Genomic DNA, 20238 nt, shown 5'->3' with positions numbered 1-20238 from the left:
TCATTTAGTCAAAACCCCTCGTGCTCTACAGTTCCCGGCATCCCAGTGCGCATGTGCATTTCCTATTAGGTGTAGTAATGTAACACTGCCGTAATGCATTACTGCTTAGTAACAGCACAGTAACTACTATAAACAGATGTAGATCCCAGATACTACACTCCTCCCCCATAGTGTTTAACTCCCAGAGAACAAGGTAAATATGTTAGGTAACTACTAATGCAATATCTGAACAATGCATTCTTAAACATTTTTCAACTACTGGGTTGAAGCAGACTTTTTAGAGCCCAACACAAATCCAGGGGATTATTCTGCCCCGAAGATGGAGTTTGTGTCCTAATAACTAACCCAGGTAATGTCATTTTTCTTTCCTTTTATCTAGGACATATTAAAATGTTTGTTTTACTGTCTGTTACCTCCTAAGAGTGTGTGAATTTTTTCAGCTTTTTGTATAAATTGCGCAAAATTTCAACGTCCTGCTGCTCATGCCAGGAATATAGTATATGCCATTGATTAGTATGTGTGGATAGAAAACACTCTGAAGATTCGAAAACTGGTTAATGTCTGTGTCTGTGACTATAACAGAACGTGTGTAGCAGGCAAAACCCCAAGGAAAACTGTTCACCAAAAAAAAAGAAATATCTCTCCGCCAGTTGTCTGTTGTGTCTATGGCAAGGGAAAATAGATAGCGCCCAGTTTACAATTCCTACAGCTTCCACACGATGTCGCCAGTCCTGGCAATTGGGTTGAAGTTAATCCTTGGTGAAATGAAGAATAGGCACTTCCTGTCATCGGGTACACCGGAGGAAGTTATGAAAGAGAGAATATGGACCATGATTTCAAGACCTGCTGCTATTGAATACAGATCGCCCCGTGATCAATTTGATCGATTATTAACGTTTACTAATACCTAAAGTTGGATTACAAAAGTAGTTTGAAGTGTTTTGTCAAAGTTTATAGGCAACTTTTTTCATAAAAAAAAATGACGTTGCGTTTTGGAAAGCTGTTTTTTCCTGGATCAGACGGGCTTCATAAATGGACATTTTGGGTATACATGGACGGATTTAATCGAAAAAAAAGACCCAATTGTGATGTTTATGGGACATATAGGAGTGCCAACAAAGAAGCTCATCAAAGTTAATGCATGTTTTATATTTTATTTCTGCGTTTTGTGTAGCGCCGGCTACGCTAATTATTTTGTTTACGTCCCCTTCAGGTATTTCGGTGTGTTGCATGCTATCAGATAATAGCTTCTCATGCTTTTGCCGAAAAGCATTTTAAAAATCTGACATGTTGGCATGTGTGTTATAATGAAAGTTTGAGTTTTATCGAGTACTATTAGTTGTCACTCTGAAATTTCCTCTGATGTTGTTCCCTGTACAGGGACAGCAGCCATAACAAGTTTTAAAATAGTTTTGTTTTTATAGGGCTCTATGCTCAGATAATCGCATCCTATTCTTTCGCAGTAAATCCTTTTTTTAAATCTAACAAAACACAGTTGGATTAGCAAGATTCTAAGCTTTCGATACATGTCAGACACTTGTATTTGCATGAATGTTTAATATGACTATTTATGTAGCAATCACCGTATGTTGTGGAATTTCAGCCCGCTAGCGTGTTTCGTGCGCAGAGAGGTTAATCCAACCGCTTTGTCAGATTTCAAAAAGGCTTTACTGTGAAAGCATAAAAAAATTCCAGATGGATTCTCCTCTGGTTTTGGCCATCCATATTAGTTTTGTTATACTTACGGACATTATTTTAACAGTTTTAGAAACCTCAGTGTTTTCTATCCAATGCTACCAATTATAAGCATATTCTAGCTTCTGGGTCTGAGTAACAGGCAGTTTACTTTGGGCACATCAGTCATCTGAACTTCTGAATACTGCCTTGAGAAGGTAATGAGAGATTACCTTGCTGTAATAACGCAGTACTATGGTGGGCCAATACTGGTTGCAATTCGCCCAGATTGCTAACCTCAGGAAATATGTTTAAAACATATAGGCTTAAATTTGCCATTTCCTCACGTTGTATGACACACTGGAATCTCACCTGCTGTTATATCTCACAGCCATCTGTGCCAGCCCACACATCAACAGACCCTTGGATTGCTGACAATGTTTTCATAGTGTAATAGAAAGTCCTTCAATGTGAGAATAGGAAGGTGGCAGCCAGTGACTTTTGTTCGCCCTCTTCACTGTCCCTCAGGTATTACTGATTACTGAAAGTGATTTAGTAGAAAATGTATCCATTCAATCAGACCGTGAAATGGATGACAAAAAAATATGGAATAAACAGATCTTTTGTAATGATATGCATTGATTGCTTTAAACTTTTCAGTGATTCCTAGAATACCCAGCTAAAAAAAGGCAAAAGAATAGCAAAAAAAAGTGATAAAAAAAGGGAACAAGACAGTGACATCAACATAATAGTAAAGTGATGAAGACCAAATAATTATTGAAACCCTGTTTGGGAATATAAAACACAAACTTCTCTTCAACTGAAAGGACATTTCAATAACATTGGTGGTATGTTGACAATTTATCAGATTATTCCTTTAGTGCCAAACTAATTTCTTATCTGTGAAGTCTGAAGTGAATGTTTTGCTCGGGCAGCCATGAGGCAGCTCATATCTGAGCCCCATCACACATTCATATTTAATTTAACTGATCAATATCATGTTACCCTAAAATAAAAAAATAAAATCATACAACTCTCTCCTCATCCGGAATTCTCATTAAATGTGGAGAATTCTTAGACGCATAGCCATTTCCTGTTTTCTTTTACTTTCAATTTTGCCTCTTCGTCATTGGGGCTGTTTGACACTTCATCCCAGAGCAGTTATGAATGCATCAGTGGCTTGCAGAGATAAAAGAACATGGATACGATCCATCTCAAGAACATGCTGATGAATAAAGCCGTTCTATTCAAGCATTTATTTTCAAGTGTCTGTGATTAGATACACATAGGCTACACGTACCCTGTGCCATTATCGAAGGTGCGTATGATGAAACAACCAGGAAGAGGGGGCCCTCTAAAATGTCACAGTACTGGAAAAGAAACCTTCATAAACTGAAACTAAGATGAGGTTAAAAAAGCTATGCAACAGCCACCAACAACAATAATTTTTAGGGTAAAGTTGCATCTTAAAGCTGCCTCTTTACCCACTAGACCCCCTCTTGAATTTATTTATTTCACCTTTATTTAACCAGGTAGGCAAGTTGAGAACAAGTTCTCATTTACAATTGCGACCTGGCCAAGATAAAGCAAAGCAGTTCGACAGATACAATGACACAGAGTTACACATGGAGTAAAACAAACATACAGTCAATAATACAGTATAAACAAGTCTATATACAATGTGAGCAAATGAGGTGAGAAAGGAGGTAAAGGCAAAAAAGGCCATGGTGGCAAAGTAAATACAATATAGCAAGTAAAACACTGGAATGGTAGTTTTGCAATGGAAGAATGTGCAAAGTAGACATAAAAATAATGGGGTGCAAAGGAGCAAAAATAAATAAATAAATAAAATACAGTTGGGAAAGAGGTAGTTGTTTGGGCTAAATTATAGGTGGGCTATGTACAGGTGCAGTAATTGAATGAACCATTGCAGTTGTTGTTTCACCGGCCCAGTCTCTGTGCAAATCTCAAGAGCTACTTTCTGACGTCAATCACCTTTTTCTTTCACATCCTCGCCATATTGTTTGGCCACTCAGTAAGGGCGCAGGCTCTATCTCCTTTTGTACCGTTCAACTTAGGACATCCTCCAGAAGAGCTAGTTTCCTCTATGCTTTTGCCTTTCTCTGTCAGGCTGTTGCTTTCTATCTTTATTCCTCTGATCTCTTCCTGGGCTGAGTGCAATAACTCATTAAGGCCCTCATGAATGTACCATTGTTGAACCATATTGGACATGAGGCATTAATATTCTGGAATCTGTACTGTATCATCATCTGTATAATATAACTATGGTTACAAGAAGATGAAATAAGAGTCGTTACTGTTTGCACAATATTTTGTGCAAGGCCTGAGGGGTAGCTCATAAGGTCTTTTAAAATCTTGTTTAAATAATTTACAAGATAAAGCAAGCTGCATCATGGCGTGGGTGTCTTTGACCATCATGTGTGGGAACAAAAGTTCAGTAAAATCTGTCTCAGTTGGAAGTGATTTTAAAGCTAAGAACTCTTATCAGCAGGTGCATAATAGTGGTTTAGGCTGGCTGCTTACAATTACCATACAATTGAGAAATCATCAAGGTGAGGTGATCAAGTGGATCTCATTTTACATCCAGCCAGTGGAAAATCGATGGAAAATAAATCATACTTAATGAGCCAACCTATGCAAAACAAGTGCACAGATCCTTTGGGTTCTTCTCATAATCGTGTTTATGTAAGTAAAAACGAGTCTTCATTGAGAAACATTATTCAAGTGTTGTTATTCTCTTTCAACAAGTTAAGCCAAGGATGTTATTTCAAAGTTTACAATAAATAATAAACAGTATGCACACTGCTTGGAAGCTTTCTGAACAACCCATAGTTGAGTGGTGTCTGTATCAATGCTCTCACATTGGCACATTGGACATTAACTTGAGCTGGCTACCTCGCCTGGCTACCTCGGTAATCTTGTTTAAAAAAATAATTTCTAATGCCTTCCATTCCCCTGACAATGCTCTATAAGCAATTATAACAGCTCATGGCTTTCAAATACTCTACAAATGCATCAATAATGCTATATACACAGCTGGTTCACAAAGTGTAAGGCTACCTGTTAGAGCCGATTTTAGACAGATTTGTAAAAAATAGAACAAACAGAGCTCCATGTATGTGTGTGTACATATATGAATGTATATGATGAAATCTTACCTTTTATGATTTATCTTTACGTGATTGAGATATATATCCCTTTGTTATTAGTGTAACTTAGTTTTTGCTTCCCCTGTTGTCCATTCATTGTACTGTTGTAAGTTTGTTAGTGATAGTATAAAGGCAGGAAGTTGGGCCTTCGGGACAGGGGAGTTATTGCTAGATGCGGGAGCGGTATAGTCTTTGGACCATACAGACATACAAACAAACAGGCTATATAATCCTTTTTTCAAGTCAAGTAATCTATGCTTTAAATTGATTGGGGAATCAATTTGTGTTAGATTATAAGAAAAATAAACCTTTTTGTTGCATCATATCCCTGGATCTCATTTGAATGTTTTTGTCAATAGTAAAGGAAGACACTACATTCAAAAAACTTGATGAAGGATTACTATCGGAAGGAAAGCTCTGGGATGGACACATGCTGGATACCATTCTATTCTCCTCTTCTTTATGTTCTAGAATACTCACTTGTCCCTGTAGGCCCCCTCTTGCCCTCCAAGGCCAAGCCTAATTTAAATCTGTGTCCTCTAATTCAGGCGATTCTGTGATGTGGAAAATGTCATTACTCTCCAGAGACTACTCAATATTCCAGAGCACTGTTGGCAGGTCTTAACCTGCGGTCAGCCTGGTCCTTTAGATTGTCCAGTCTGTGACAGATGAGGACTGACCTTAAAGAACGTCCTTGGGAATGTACCATTACTGAGGGAGCAGCTATCAGCCTCCCATGTTGAACAGAGGTGGGGATGGGGAGTTTCTCAAGGCTATCTTTGTTTGGCAGTCTGTCTGCCTCTGACAACGTAATACCAACTCCCACAATTAAAATACTGATTATCGTTTGAAGTGTGCGTAAGAGATGCTGTATACAAGACAAGATGCCATTAATTCCAAGCATTGCTATTTGATACACACAGAGTAGCCAACCCTGTGTACTAAATCAATTGCCTTTGCAAGCTCGTAACCAACCATGGGTGGAACATCTGAAAGTATAATCCTAATGATTTATGTGTATCCGTTATTAAAATGTATTTTCAGAACGATATCCAATGGATTGGCCACGGCGTGTTGCCTTTTGTTTTTTTTCGCTGTCTCAGCACCAGGGCAACATCCAAAGCTTTTATGCCGCACTGCTCCCAGGAAAACAATTAATCCCATATCGATCAGCCATTCATTTAGGGTGAGGTAGTTTGTAATATTCATGCATTGCTTGGCTTCCGAGGGTACTCTCAATTCATATTTAATTAATAACCCATTAAAAGCTGTGTTTGTAAGGGTGGAGGGAGTTTTCATGAGGCAGAGGAAAAGGGTTTCTCGACAGTTTCGAGGAAACTCTTATGTTATTCTGAGAGGGACGTAAGGTGAGGACTGGATAGAGAAGGGAATAGGGGATATTATTCTGCATCCGGGTGAGTGATTGTATGGTTATAGTGAAGTTGCGTCAACTCAAGACTATCGATTCTGATTATAGCTGTCTACCTGGTGGCCTTTGCCTGTCAGTGGTGACAAATTAGTCACCCCAGGGTAAAAGTAGATTTCCGGGAGTGGCTGAATAGAGTCTTCTTTACAAAGTGAGGTGTCTTGCATCAGAAACTAATCAATGTCTGACAATGGCAACACAATTCCTGTGTGTGTGTACATGCATGTTCTTTCTTATTCAGTCTTGTGTGTTTCTTTCAGTACGTTTCCCACAACTATAAACACATTTCTTATTTTTGAAGGTGGTCGTTCGTTAAAACCGTTCTGATATACAGTGGGGCAAAAAAGTATTTAGTCAGCCACCAATTGTGCAAGTTCTCCCACTTAAAAAGATGAGAGAGGCCTGTAATTTTCATCATAGGTACACTTCAACTATGACAGACAAAATGAGAGAAAAAACAGAAAATCATATTGTAGGATTTTTAATGAATTTATTTGCAAATTATGGTGGAAAATAAGTATTTGGTCACCTACAAACAAGCAAGATTTCTGGCTCTCACAGACCTGTAACTTCTTCTTTAAGAGGCTCCTCTGTCCTCCACTCGTTACCTGTATTAATGGCACCTGTTTGAACTTGTTATCAGTATAAAACACACCTGGCTACAACCTCAAACAGTCAAACTCCAAAATGGCCAAGACCACTGATAATCTCCCTCGATCTGGGGCTCCAAGCAAGATCTCACCCCGTGGGGTCAAAATGATCACAAGAACGGTGAGCAAAAATCCCAGAACCACACGAGGGGACCTAGTGAATGACCTGCAGAGAGCTGGAACCAAAGTAACAAAGCCTACCATCAGTAACACACTACGCCGCCAGGGACTCCAATCCTGCAGTGCCAGACGTGTCCCCCTGCTTAAGCCATGTCCAGGCCCGTCTAAGGTTTGCTAGATAGCATTTGGATGATCCGGAAGAAGATTGGGAGAATGTCATATGGTCAGATGAAACCAAAATATAACTTTTTGTTAGAAACTCAACTCGTCGTGTTTGGAGGAAAAAGAATGCTGAGTTGCATCCAAAGAACACCATACCTACTGTGAAGCATGGGGGTGGAAACATCATGCTTTGGGGCTGTTTTTCTGTAAAGGGACCAGGACGACTGATCTGTGTAAAGGAAAGAATGAATGGGGCCATGTATCGTGAAATTTTGAGTGAAAACCTGCTTCCATCAGCAAGGGTATTGAAGATGAAATGTGGCTTGGTCTTTCAGCATGGCAATGATCCCAAACACACCGCCCGGGCAACGAAGGAGTGGCTTCGTAAGAAGCATTTCAAGGTCCTGGAGTGGCCGAGCCAGTCTCCAGGTCTCAACCCCATAGAAAATCTTTGGAGGGAGTTGAAAGTCAGTGTTGCCCAGCAACAGCCCCAAAACATCACTGCTCTAGAGGAGATCTGCATGGAGGAATGGGCCAAAATACCAGCAACAGTGTGTGAAAACCTTGTGAAGACTTACAGAAAACCTTTGACCTCTGTCATTGCCAACAAAGGGTATATAACAAAGTATTGAGATAAACTGTTGTCATTGACCAAATACATATTTTCCACCATAATTTGCAAATAATTTCATAAAAAATCCTACAATGTGATTTTCTGACTTTTTAAGTGGGAGAACTTGCACAATTGGTGACTGACTAAATACTTTTTTGCCCCACTGTAACTGTTGAAGGTTGTGAATCTGGCAAATCCGTCCCCTGGCAAGAGCTGCTTTTGACAGACTTACATGCCATCATGGAGTATAGATGAGGGAATTACCAGTTTCTCTTTTAAACACCATCATGAATAGACAAGCATGTAGCTTGCTCCTTTTTGTAGTATTTAGAATTTCTTTGGCATCACTCATTTGGCAAAGTGGTGCATCCTTGTTGACTGAATCACTGCAGCAGAGAATTAATATGCAAAATGGTGAGAAACTCAACCAAATTATTAACTTGCAGAGAATATACAACACATAAAACATTGTCTAAGGAATTAATTTTATCTTATGAGCAGTCACTGGAATTGAGTTTCATTTAGACATGTTCTTACTGGTATCATGTTGTGGCTACTTTGGCCAGTTGTGTACAGTATTATGTGGTATGATACTGAAATCTTACCCTCTCACGTTGTGAACCCTAATGTAACTGTGATGGGCAAGAAATAAATATAGATGAGAGTGAGAGAACTTAGAGGCTATACATAACTTTTCCCTCTGACTCTGCTATTGAACCTAAACGGGTCCCCTAGATGGACAGATATAATTGTCCAGAAATGATCTCCCCACACCCATGAGCAAAAACATATATTGCTAGCTTAAAACAGTACAATGTGTAGTTTAAGTACATTTGATGTAAAATGTTTATACGAGCTTGGGTCACGAAATTCTGGGAAGTTTCAATAAATTCCCTGGTTTTCCTGAAATCCCGTTTGCAGGATTGCCTGAATCAGGAGAGAATAAGTAGGACATTTGGAAATAATTTACTGAAAGTTCCCAAAAATTTGCAACCCAAATACAAACCATACAGCAAACACTCCAGCTCAAATCTGAGAAAATCAATGAGCAAATAAACTTCTGTACTACCTCTAACTTACACTATCAACATTTGGTATGCTTGTTATTTTATGTCCCCCCTAACACATAACTTTTGACAATATGTTGCATTTATAATAAGTTCTTCTGCGGTTTTAGTCTATTTTAAGTGTGAGATCAAATATTACAATAATAATGAATTAATCATAGATAATTTATCAACCGTTTACATTACTGTTGATTAATAATTGACATCTCATGAATAACTTACAAACAGGATCATGTGGTTGTAGGTGACATTTTTTCATTATTTTCTTGCAATAATTATATGAAATACAAAATAGAGAATGTTGGGAGAAACTGAATACACATTGAATGCATTAATATGCATGCTTTGGAAATGTATGTTTTAGCTAAGAATGAGATTCTCATTTCATGGATGAATTTTTCATTGCTATGATTTAAACATGATGTCCACTTCTTCTGGCAAAGCCAGAACTGGAAGGTCCCTTGCAGAAAACCCAAACGGAACATACTACCAAAAAGTCAACGTAGCCCACCAGGCCACCACTTTAGAATAAAGTATAATAACAAATGTCTCAAATCTGTAAGATCGTAATGGACTATCAATCTGTCTGGATGCTTATTAACCCTTGAGAATTGCATCTGAATACTTCTGCTGAATAACCCCCAAATACTGATAAAGCCCCAGACAGTGAGACCCCCCTCTTAAAAATGCCCAGTATCACCTCTCCTTTAGGAAGAGAGATTGCAAACCCCATATCACAAAACGATTAGACAGACTCCCTTTGGTCGGTGGCACGTCTCCCTTGGAGACAGCGAATGTAATTGAGGTGTCAGCACTGGCATCTCTGTACTATAGTAGCCTTGTCTCGGCAGCAGGTGGTGCCTCAGCCAGTAATGGAAGTCTAATTTTCCAGAGATAGAGCCGAGGCCTACGTCTGATAGCCGTCAACTTGAAAAGGTTGAGTTGTGTATATGGGCAAGTTTGGGTGTGATAAAAATGGTTGGCAGTCTTAATACATTCGTAAACAAAAATACTGTACCATTTGATAGTTGTTGAAAGCAGACCATTTTAGCCAATTTCATTGCATAATTGCTTTGGTTCAGTGGAGCACACTGGCTATCATTTGGATACTGTGTTTTGTTCTAGGTTAAGTATACCTATATAATGTGGCAGGTGTTGTTTTGTAGCGAATTTCAAGTCAAGGTACTATCTACTTATTTTGATAGTTGTGGGGGGGGACGACTCCGTATATGTCAATTGTCTCCAGATACTGTATTTTCAACTCTCTGTACACATGCACATTGGTGCCCAATATGAGGCTTTTAAACAATGTATTTTATTTTCACCACATTTAGTTGAAAACAATACTTCACACCAATTTAGCTAATTCATTGGGGGTACCCAAACCTTGTCATGGTAATAGTACCATGACAAGGTTTGTTAGCCTGAAGGAGATTCATTAAGTTATTGCATCAAAAAGAGGACTACGATTTTGAGTCACTCAACAAGACTCTTTAGAAGAATCTCAAATATCTACATTTCTGGAGGGGGGAGTAGCTGTGTTGTGTGTGTGTTGGCAGACTTTGTGTTTTCCTTCTGGAGGTGCCAATTAGCTCTCGGAGATGACAAGACGAGCATGACTCAGGCATCGGCAAAGCAGTAACGAGCTGGGGTGGCGGCACCCTCTATCTCTTTACCATCTTTCCCTTTCTCGCTCTATTTCTCTCTCTCATTGTGTGTGGGCAGCCAATCATCTCGTTACAGCACTCAGACTAAGCTTCCACCAGACTTTCACTCTCCTTCTCTTCCTCCTTACTTTGTCCTCTTCATATCTCTCTCCCCACTCAACCCTTCTTCTCCTTCAACCACGTTCCTTTCATGCCTCTCCCCTCACCATCTCGCTGTCTCCTTATTTCTTTCTCATGGCACATGCCATCTTCACATACATGGTTTTATTATAAAATATTCTACTTTCAGTGTGCTCCAGGATCCTCATTCTCCATGACTTTTGAATAAAGTCTGAGCATTTGAGACAATGTAAAGATTTCAAAAGTTAAATGAATCCACATGGCCATCTGTGTCATGCAGGTAAAAGAGGACCCAAAAGCGACTTAACAGAAACAGAGTTTAATAATGTTCAAAACGGAATAACTGACATCCTCTAGATTTGTAGAGGGGAAAACAACTGGAGAAGCGGCCACAGACTGCAGGTCGCTTCGGGTAGGCGCAGGCCGTAGTCGGCTGAGACACCTGCTCACACGCAGCGTCTGATGAAGGCACAAAACACGACAGGACAGGGTGATACACAATCACGGCAAAAAACACGACAGGACAGGGCGAAACGCAATCACAGCATGGTGAATACAATACAAGGAACCGACGGAACAGGAACGGATCACAAAGGAATAAATAGGGAGTCTAATCAGGGGAAAGGATCGGGAACAGGTGTGGGAAGACTAAATGATGATTAGGGGAATAGGAACAGCTGGGAGCAGGAACGGAACGACAGAGAGAAGAGAGAGCGAGAGAGTGAGAGAGGGAGGGGGGAGAGAGAAGGATAGAACCAAACAAGACCAGCAGAGGGAAACGAATAGCATGGGGAGCACAGGGACAAGACATGACAATAAATGACAAACATGACAGTACCCCCCACTCACCGAGCGCCTCCTGGCGCACTCGAGGAGGAATCCTGGCGGCAACGGAGGAAATCATCGATGAGCGAACGGTCCAGCACGTCCCGAGACGGAACCCAACTCCTCTCCTCAGGACCGTAACCCTCCCAATCCACTAGGTATTGGTGACCCCGTCCCCGAGAACGCATGTCCATAATTTTATGTACCTTGTAAATAGGTGCGCTCTCGACAAGGACGGGAGGGGGAGGGAAGACGAACGGGGTGCGAAGAAAGGGCTTAACACAGGAGACATGGAAGACAGGATGGACGCGACGAAGATGTCGCGGAAGAAGCAGTCGCACAGCGACAGGATTGACGACCTGGGAGACACGGAACGGACCAATGAACCGCGGAGTCAACTTACGAGAAGCTGTCGTAAGAGGAAGGTTGCGAGTGGAAAGCCACACTCTCTGGCCGCAACAATACCTTGGACTCTTAATCCTGCGTTTATTGGCGGCTCTCACCGTCTGTGCCCTGTAACGGCAAAGTGCAGACCTCACCCTCCTCCAGGTGCGCTCACAACGTTGGACAAACGCTTGAGCGGAGGGAACGCTGGACTCGGCAAGCTGGGATGAGAACAGAGGAGGCTGGTAACCCAGACTACTCTGAAACGGAGATAACCCGGTAGCAGACGAAGGAAGCGAATTGTGAGCGTATTCTGCCCAGGGAGCTGTTCTGCCCAAGACGCAGGGTTTCTGAAAGAAAGGCTGCGTAGTATGCGACCAATCGTCTGATTGGCCCTCTCTGCTTGACCGTTAGACTGGGGATGAAACCCGGAAGAGAGACTGACGGACGCACCAATCAAACGACAGAACTCCCTCCAAAACTGTGACGTGAATTGCGGACCTCTGTCTGAAACGGCGTCTAACGGGAGGCCATGAATTCTGAATACATTCTCAATAATGATTTGTGCCGTCTCCTTAGCGGAAGGAAGTTTAGCGAGGGGAATGAAATGTGCCGCCTTAGAGAACCTATCGACAACCGTCAGAATCACAGTCTTCCCCGCAGACAAAGGCAGACCGGTAATGAAGTCTAAGGCAATGTGAGACCATGGTCGAGAAGGAATGGGGAGCGGTCTGAGACGACCGGCAGGAGGAGAGTTACCCGACTTAGTCTGCGCGCAGTCCGAACAGGCAGCCACGAAACGGCGCGTGTCACGCTCCTGAGTCGGCCACCAAAAGCGCTGGCGAATAGACGCAAGAGTGCCTCGAACACCGGGATGACCCGCTAACTTGGCAGAGTGAGCCCACTGAAGAACAGCCAGACGAGTGGAAACAGGAACGAAAAGGAGGTTACTAGGACAAGCGCGCGGCGACGCAGTGTGCGTGAGTGCTTGCTTAACCTGTCTTTCAATTCCCCAGACTGTTAACCCGACAACACGCCCATAAGGAAGAATCCCCTCGGGATCAGTAGAAGCCACAGAAGAACTAAACAGACGGGATAAGGCATCAGGCTTGGTGTTCTTGCTACCCGGACGGTAAGAAATCACAAACTCGAAACGAGCGAAAAACAACGCCCAACGAGCTTGACGGGCATTAAGTCGTTTGGCAGAACGGATGTACTCAAGGTTCTTATGGTCTGTCCAAACGACAAAAGGAACGGTCGCCCCCTCCAACCACTGTCGCCATTCGCCTAGGGCTAAGCGGATGGCGAGCAGTTCACGGTTACCCACATCATAGTTGCGCTCAGATGGCGACAGGCGATGAGAAAAATAAGCGCAAGGATGAACCTTATCGTCAGACTGGAAGCGCTGGGATAGAATGGCTCCCACGCCTACCTCTGAAGCGTCAACCTCGACAATGAATTGTCTAGTGACGTCAGGAGTAACGAGGATAGGAGCGGACGTAAAACGTTCTTTTAGAAGATCAAAAGCTCCCTGGGCGGAACCGGACCACTTAAAACACGTCTTGACAGAAGTAAGAGCTGTGAGAGGGGCAGCAACTTGACCGAAATTACGAATGAAACGCCGATAGAAATTAGCGAAACCTAAAAAGCGCTGCAACTCGACACGTGACCTTGGAACGGGCCAATCACTGACAGCTTGGACCTTAGCGGAATCCATCTGAATGCCTTCAGCGGAAATAACGGAACCGAGAAAAGTAACGGAGGAGACATGAAAAGAGCACTTCTCAGCCTTTACGTAGAGACAATTCTCTAAAAGGCGCTGTAGAACACGTCGAACGTGCTGAACATGAATCTCGAGTGACGGAGAAAAAATCAGGATATCGTCAAGATAGACAAAAACAAAAATGTTCAGCATGTCTCTCAGAACATCATTAACTAATGCCTGAAAAACAGCTGGCGCATTGGCGAGACCGAACGGCAGAACCCGGTACTCAAAATGCCCTAACGGAGTATTAAACGCCGTTTTCCACTCGTCCCCCTCTCTGATGCGCACGAGATGGTAAGCGTTACGAAGGTCCAACTTAGTAAAGCACCTGGCTCCCTGCAGAATCTCGAAGGCTGATGACATAAGGGGAAGCGGATAACGATTCTTAACCGTTATGTCATTCAGCCTCGATAATCCACGCAGGGGCGCAGAGTACCGTCCTTCTTCTTAACAAAAAGAACCCCGCCCCGGCCGGAGAGGAAGAAGGCACTATGGTACCGGCGTCAAGAGACACAGACAAATAATCCTCGAGAGCCTTACGTTCGGGAGCCGACAGAGAGTATAGTCTACCTCGAGGAGGAGTGGTCCCCGGAAGGAGATCAATACTACAATCATACGACCGGTGAGGAGGAAGGGAGTTGGCTCGGGACCGACTGAAGACCGTGCGCAGATCATGATATTCCTCCGGCACTCCTGTCAAATCGCCAGGTTCCTCCTGAGAAGTAGGGACAGAAGAAATGGGAGGGATGGCAGACATTAAACACTTCACATGACAAGAAACGTTCCAGGATAGGATAGAATTACTAGACCAATTAATAGAAGGATTATGACATACAAGCCAGGGGTGACCCAAAACAACAGGTGTAAACGGTGAACGGAAAATCAAAAAGACATAGTCTCACTGTGGTTACCAGATACTGTGAGAGTTAAAGGTAGTGTCTCAAATTTGATACTGGGAAGATGACTACCATCTAAGGCAAACATGGGCGTAGGCCTGTCTAACGGTCTGAAAGGAATGTTATGTTTCCGAGCCCATGCTTCGTCCATGAAACAACCCTCAGCCCCAGAGTCAATCAAAGCACTGCATGTAGCACCCGAACCGGTCCAGCGTAGATGGACCGACATAGTAGTACAAGATCTAGATGAAGGGACCTGAGTAGTAGCGCTCACCAGTAGCCCTCCGCTTACTGATGGGCTCTGGCCTCTTACTGGACATGAAATAACAAAATGTCCAGCAACTCCGCAATAGAGGCACAGGCGGTTGGTGATCCTCTGTTCCCTCTCCTTATTCGAGATGCGAATCCCTCCCAGCTGCATGGGCTCAGTCTCAAAGCCAGAGGAGGGAGATGGTTGCGATGCGGAGCAGGGAAACACCGTTGATGCGAGCTCTCTTCCACGAGCCCGGTGACGAAGATCTACCCGTCGTTCTATGCGGATGGCGAGAGCAATCAAAGAGTCCACATCTGAAGGAACCTCCCGGGAGAGAATCTCATCCTTAACCGCTGCGTGGAGTCCCTCCAGAAAACGAGCGAGCAGCGCCGGCTCGTTCCACTCACTAGAGGCAGCAAGAGTGCGAAACTCAATGGAATAATCCGTTATGGACCGTTCACCTTGGCATAAGGAAGCCAGGGCCCTAGAAGCCTCCTCACCAAAAACTGAACGGTCAAAAACCCGAATCATCTCCTCTTTAAAGTTCTGGAATCTGTTAGAGCAATCAGCCCTTGCCTCCCAGATAGCTGTGCCCCATTCTCGAGCCCGGCCAGTAAGGAGTGAAATGACGTAAGCAACCCGAGCTCTCTCTCTAGAGTATGTGTGGGGTTGGAGAGAGAACACAATCTCACACTGCGTGAGAAAGGAGCGGCACTCAGTGGGCTGCCCGGAGTAGCAAGGTGGGTTATTAACCCTGGGTTCTGGAGGCTCGGCAGGCCAGGGAGTAACAGGTGGCACGAGACGTAGACTCTGGAACTGTCCAGAGAGGTCGGAAACCTGAGCGGCCAGGTTCTCCACGGCATGGCGAGCAGCAGACAATTCCTGCTCGTGTCTGCCGAGCATGGCTCCTTGGAACTCGACGGCAGTGTAACGAGCGTCTGAAGTCGCTGGGTCCATTCCTTGGTCGGTTCCTTCTGTCATGCAGGTAAAAGAGGACCCAAAAGCGACTTAACAGAAACAGAGTTTAATAATGTTCAAAACGGAATAACTGACATCCTCTAGATTTGTAGAGGGGAAAACAACTGGAGAAGCGGCCACAGACTGCAGGTCGCTTCGGGTAGGCGCAGGCCGTAGTCGGCTGAGACACCTGCTCACACGCAGCGTCTGATGAAGGCACAAAACACGACAGGACAGGGTGATACACAATCACGGCAAAAAAACACGACAGGACAGGGCGAAACGCAATCACAGCATGGTGAATACAATACAAGGAACCGACGGAACAGGAACGGATCACAAAGGAATAAATAGGGAGTCTAATCAGGGGAAAGGATCGGGAACAGGTGTGGGAAGACTAAATGATGATTAGGGGAATAGGAACAGCTGGGAGCAGGAACGGAACGACAGAGAGAAGAGAGAGCGAGAGAGTGAGAGAGGGAGGGGGAGAGAGAAGGATAGAACCAAACAAGACCAGCAGAGGGAAACGAATAGCATGGGGAGCACAGGGACAAGACATGACAATAAATGACAAACATGACAATCTGTCCACGTGGTCATCTCAAGTATCAAACAACAGTCATACAAGAAATTGGACCTTGGATGATGACTGATGTTTTTAGGTTGGATGCTAAAATACTTATCCCTGTCAAAGTGTCTTCACTGCTCACTGCACATTCTGCCTGGATGGCAATCCACCAAATCAATCAGGACTCCTCACAATCTGACATATTGACTCTCTTGGGAGTGGTCCCAGGAAATGAATGCCCTTGGGAATCACTCTCCTGACAAAACCGAAACATCATCTCCACTACCAGTGTGTAAAGATATCAGATCAAACCAGTACGCGAGGAGAATTCCACAATTTGAGACAAATAGACAGTACCAGTCAAAAGTTTAGGCACACTCACTCATTCAAGGGATTTTCTTTATTTTTACTATTTTCTACATTGTAAAATAATAGCGAATACATGAACTATGAAATAACACATGGAATCATGTAGCAACCAAAAACCTGATTTAAAAAAATAAACAAATATAAATATATTTTAAATTTTATATTTTTCAAAGTAGCCATCCTTTGCCTTGATGACAGCTTTGTACCCCCTTGGTATTCTCTCAACCAGCTTCATGAGGTAGTCACCTGGAATGCATTTCAATTAACAGGTGTGCCTTGTTAAAAGTTAATTTGGGGAATTTATTTCCTTCTTAATGCATTTAAGCCAATAGGTTGTGTTGTGTCAAGGTAGGGGTGGTATATAGAAGATAGCCCTATTTCATAAAGAAAACAGGTCCATATTATGGCAAGAACAGCTAAAATAAGCAAAGAGAAGTCCATTGAGACATGGTCAGTTAATGTCAAAAGTTTCTTCAAGTGCAGTCGCAAAAAGCATCAAGCGATGATGAAACTGGCTCTCATGAGGACCACCACAGGAAAGGAAGCCCCAGAGTTACCTCTGCTGCAGAGGATACGTTCATTAGATTTACCAGTCTCCGAAATTGCAGCCCAAATAAATGCTTTAGAGTTCAAGTAACAGACATATCTCAATATCAACTGTTCAGAGGAGAATGCGTGAATCCGGCCTTCATGGTCGAATTGCTGTAAAGAAACCACTACTAAAGGACGCTAATAAGAAGAAGAGGCTTGTTTGGGCCAAGAAACACGACCGATGAACAATAGACTGGTGGAAATCTGTCCTTTGGTCTGATGAGTCCAAATGTGAGATTTTTGGCTCCAACTGCCATGTCTTTGTGGTAGGTGAACGGATGAACTCTGCATGTGTGATTCCCACCAGAAAGCATGGAAGAGGTGGTGTGGGGGTGCTTTGTTGGTGACACTCTCAGTGATTTATTTAGAATTCAAGGCACACTTAACCAGCATGGCTAACACAGCATTCTGCAGCGATATGCCATCCCATCTAATTTGCGATTAATGGGACAATAATTTGTTTTTCACCAGGACAATGATCCAACACACCTCCAGGCTGTGTAAGGGCTATTTGACCAAGAAGGAGAGTGATGGAGTGCTGCATCAGATGACCTGGCCTCCACAATCACCTGACCTCAACACAGATGAGTTGGACCATAGAGTGAAGTGAAAGCAGCCAACAAGTGCTCAGCATATGTGGGAACGCCTTCAAGACTGTTGGAAAATTATTCCAGCTGAACCTAGTTGAGTGAATGCCAAGAGTGTGCAAAGCTGTCATCAAGGCTACTTTGAAGAATCTAAAGTATAACATATATCTTGATTTCTTTAACACTTTTTGGGTTACTAGATGATTCCATATGTGTCATTTCATAGTTTTGATGTCTTCATTATTATTCTATAATGTAGAAGATAGTACAAACTTTCGACTGGTACTGTATAAGGAATTAAACTGCAGTCGTATACTACTGTGGTAGTCATAAAAAAACTGTGCATATGAGTTCACTAAGAAGCTGATAATAAAAATGCGCTTCTTCTATAGAAATAGGTCATGCATCTTGTATAATAGTAGAAAACAGATTCCTACCGGTTCTAGATAATGGCGACATCATCATCATCTAACGGCGCAGACAATGATCAACTAGGGGGAAATCCGGATAGACGAGCCTGCCACTGTGCCTGTCACCTTATAAACCGTTGAAAGTAGACCAACAACTTATCCAAACAGAATGAAACATTCAAATCACAGGGCATTTGCGCCGTTATTTAAATGTAATTTTCAATGCAGTTTAAAGCCTAGAGTAGAATATTGTACTCACTTGAATTATTCATTGCATTGTGGTGTTATAGGCTAATCTATACTGAACATGATTATAAACGCAACATGCAACAAATTTGCAAACATACTTCATGCTATTTTTGTAACTTTTTTCATTTATTGTATTTGTTTTTATGCATACGTTTAAAGTACATAATTCCATCACAAAGACATATTTTACGTTAAAAAAAGTTAGTAGCAGAAGGAGGCTGCATACATTGACCGCGGGCGCAGTACCACACATCATAAGCCATACAGAGTATAGACATAGGAGTACCCTAGCACATAAAAGTACCGTGCAAATTCAAGCAACACAGTTTTGTTATAATATACACTGAACAAAAATATAAACGAACATACAACAATTTCGAAGATTTCACTGAAACATCTGTGTCATTGTGTTGTCTGACAAAACTGCACATTTTAGACAGGCCTTTTATTGTTCCCAACACAAGGTGCACCTGTGTAGTGATCATGGTGTTTAATCAGCTTCTTGATATGCCACACTTGTCAGGTAGATGGATTATCTTGGCAAAAGAGAAATGCTCACTAACAGGGATGTAAACACATTTGTGCAAAACTTTTGAGAGAAATATGTTTTTTATGGGTATGAAAAATGTCTAGGATTCAGCTCATAAAAAATTTGAACCAACACTTTACATGTTGCGTTTATATTTTTGCTCAGTTTAGGTAATTGTATTGAACCTAAACAAGGTAAAGAAGGGTAGCTTTTTGAGCTGTATGACTCATGTCTTCATCATTCTCTCCGCTGCCTATCAACTCCTTGTTCTTTTGGATTCATAATGAAAATTGGTGTAACTTTGAATTATTGTATGTGTGGAATGAGAGCTAGCCTACTGGAGATCTGGACAAATGATTCAACTACCACTATTGTCACTATGAATTGTGGATAAAGTGCAGGATAGCCATTTAAACCTGTTGACCTGTTGTATAGTTAGCGCGGAAACCCTGCATTTGGATGAATTGGTGCCTTTCGGCAATTATGTTTGTTGTTAGAGGACCTCTTCACTGAGGAATGTGGATGTTTTTTAAATATATATGTGTGTGTTTCGTAGGCTCCTGCCTTGGTTGTGTAATTGCTGGGTCTTGTAATGCAGGGTTCCCTTAAAAAAGAGACCTGGATCTCAAGGCTTAAATAAAGGTTCAATAAAAAATTAAGTACAGCATACACATCAATGTTAAATCTCCCTTTGGCAACTCTGCAGCGCTCCCTAGTTAATTTTGAGTTCAAAGAAAGCCTTCCCCTCTCTCCCAACATGAGTGATTACAAATACAGCCCCAAAGAGCAAACACACAGCACACAGAAGCCAAACCAACCTCCAGCCTGAAACAATACATCTCTGTTTCAATTGTAAGAGGCTTTCATTCCCAATTTTCAGTGATATTACAAGTCATATGATCTTTGTTTCCAAACAGGCTAAGGTCAGATGATTCACAGTCTCGTCCTCTGAACAAGCATCTGGCATGGTAATCCCTCAATGCGCTTCGCACTGCAGAGGCTCCAATCTCTCCGCCTTCTAATGCCAGCTTTCTACAGAGTATCTTCAAAAGGAAAAAGCCTGAAACAAAAAGCAGGTGTTTACTGCGCATACCGCAGGTGGCTGTTGGCACCTTAATTGGAGAGGACGGGCTCATAGTAATGGCTGGAACGGAATAAATGGAATGGTATGGAACACATCAAACAC

Source organism: Oncorhynchus gorbuscha, linkage group LG01 (assembly GCF_021184085.1).
Source record: "Oncorhynchus gorbuscha isolate QuinsamMale2020 ecotype Even-year linkage group LG01, OgorEven_v1.0, whole genome shotgun sequence".
Lineage (NCBI taxonomy): Eukaryota > Metazoa > Chordata > Actinopteri > Salmoniformes > Salmonidae > Oncorhynchus > Oncorhynchus gorbuscha.
The sequence above is the reverse complement of the archived record's forward strand: the minus strand, read 5'-3'. Positions refer to the sequence as shown.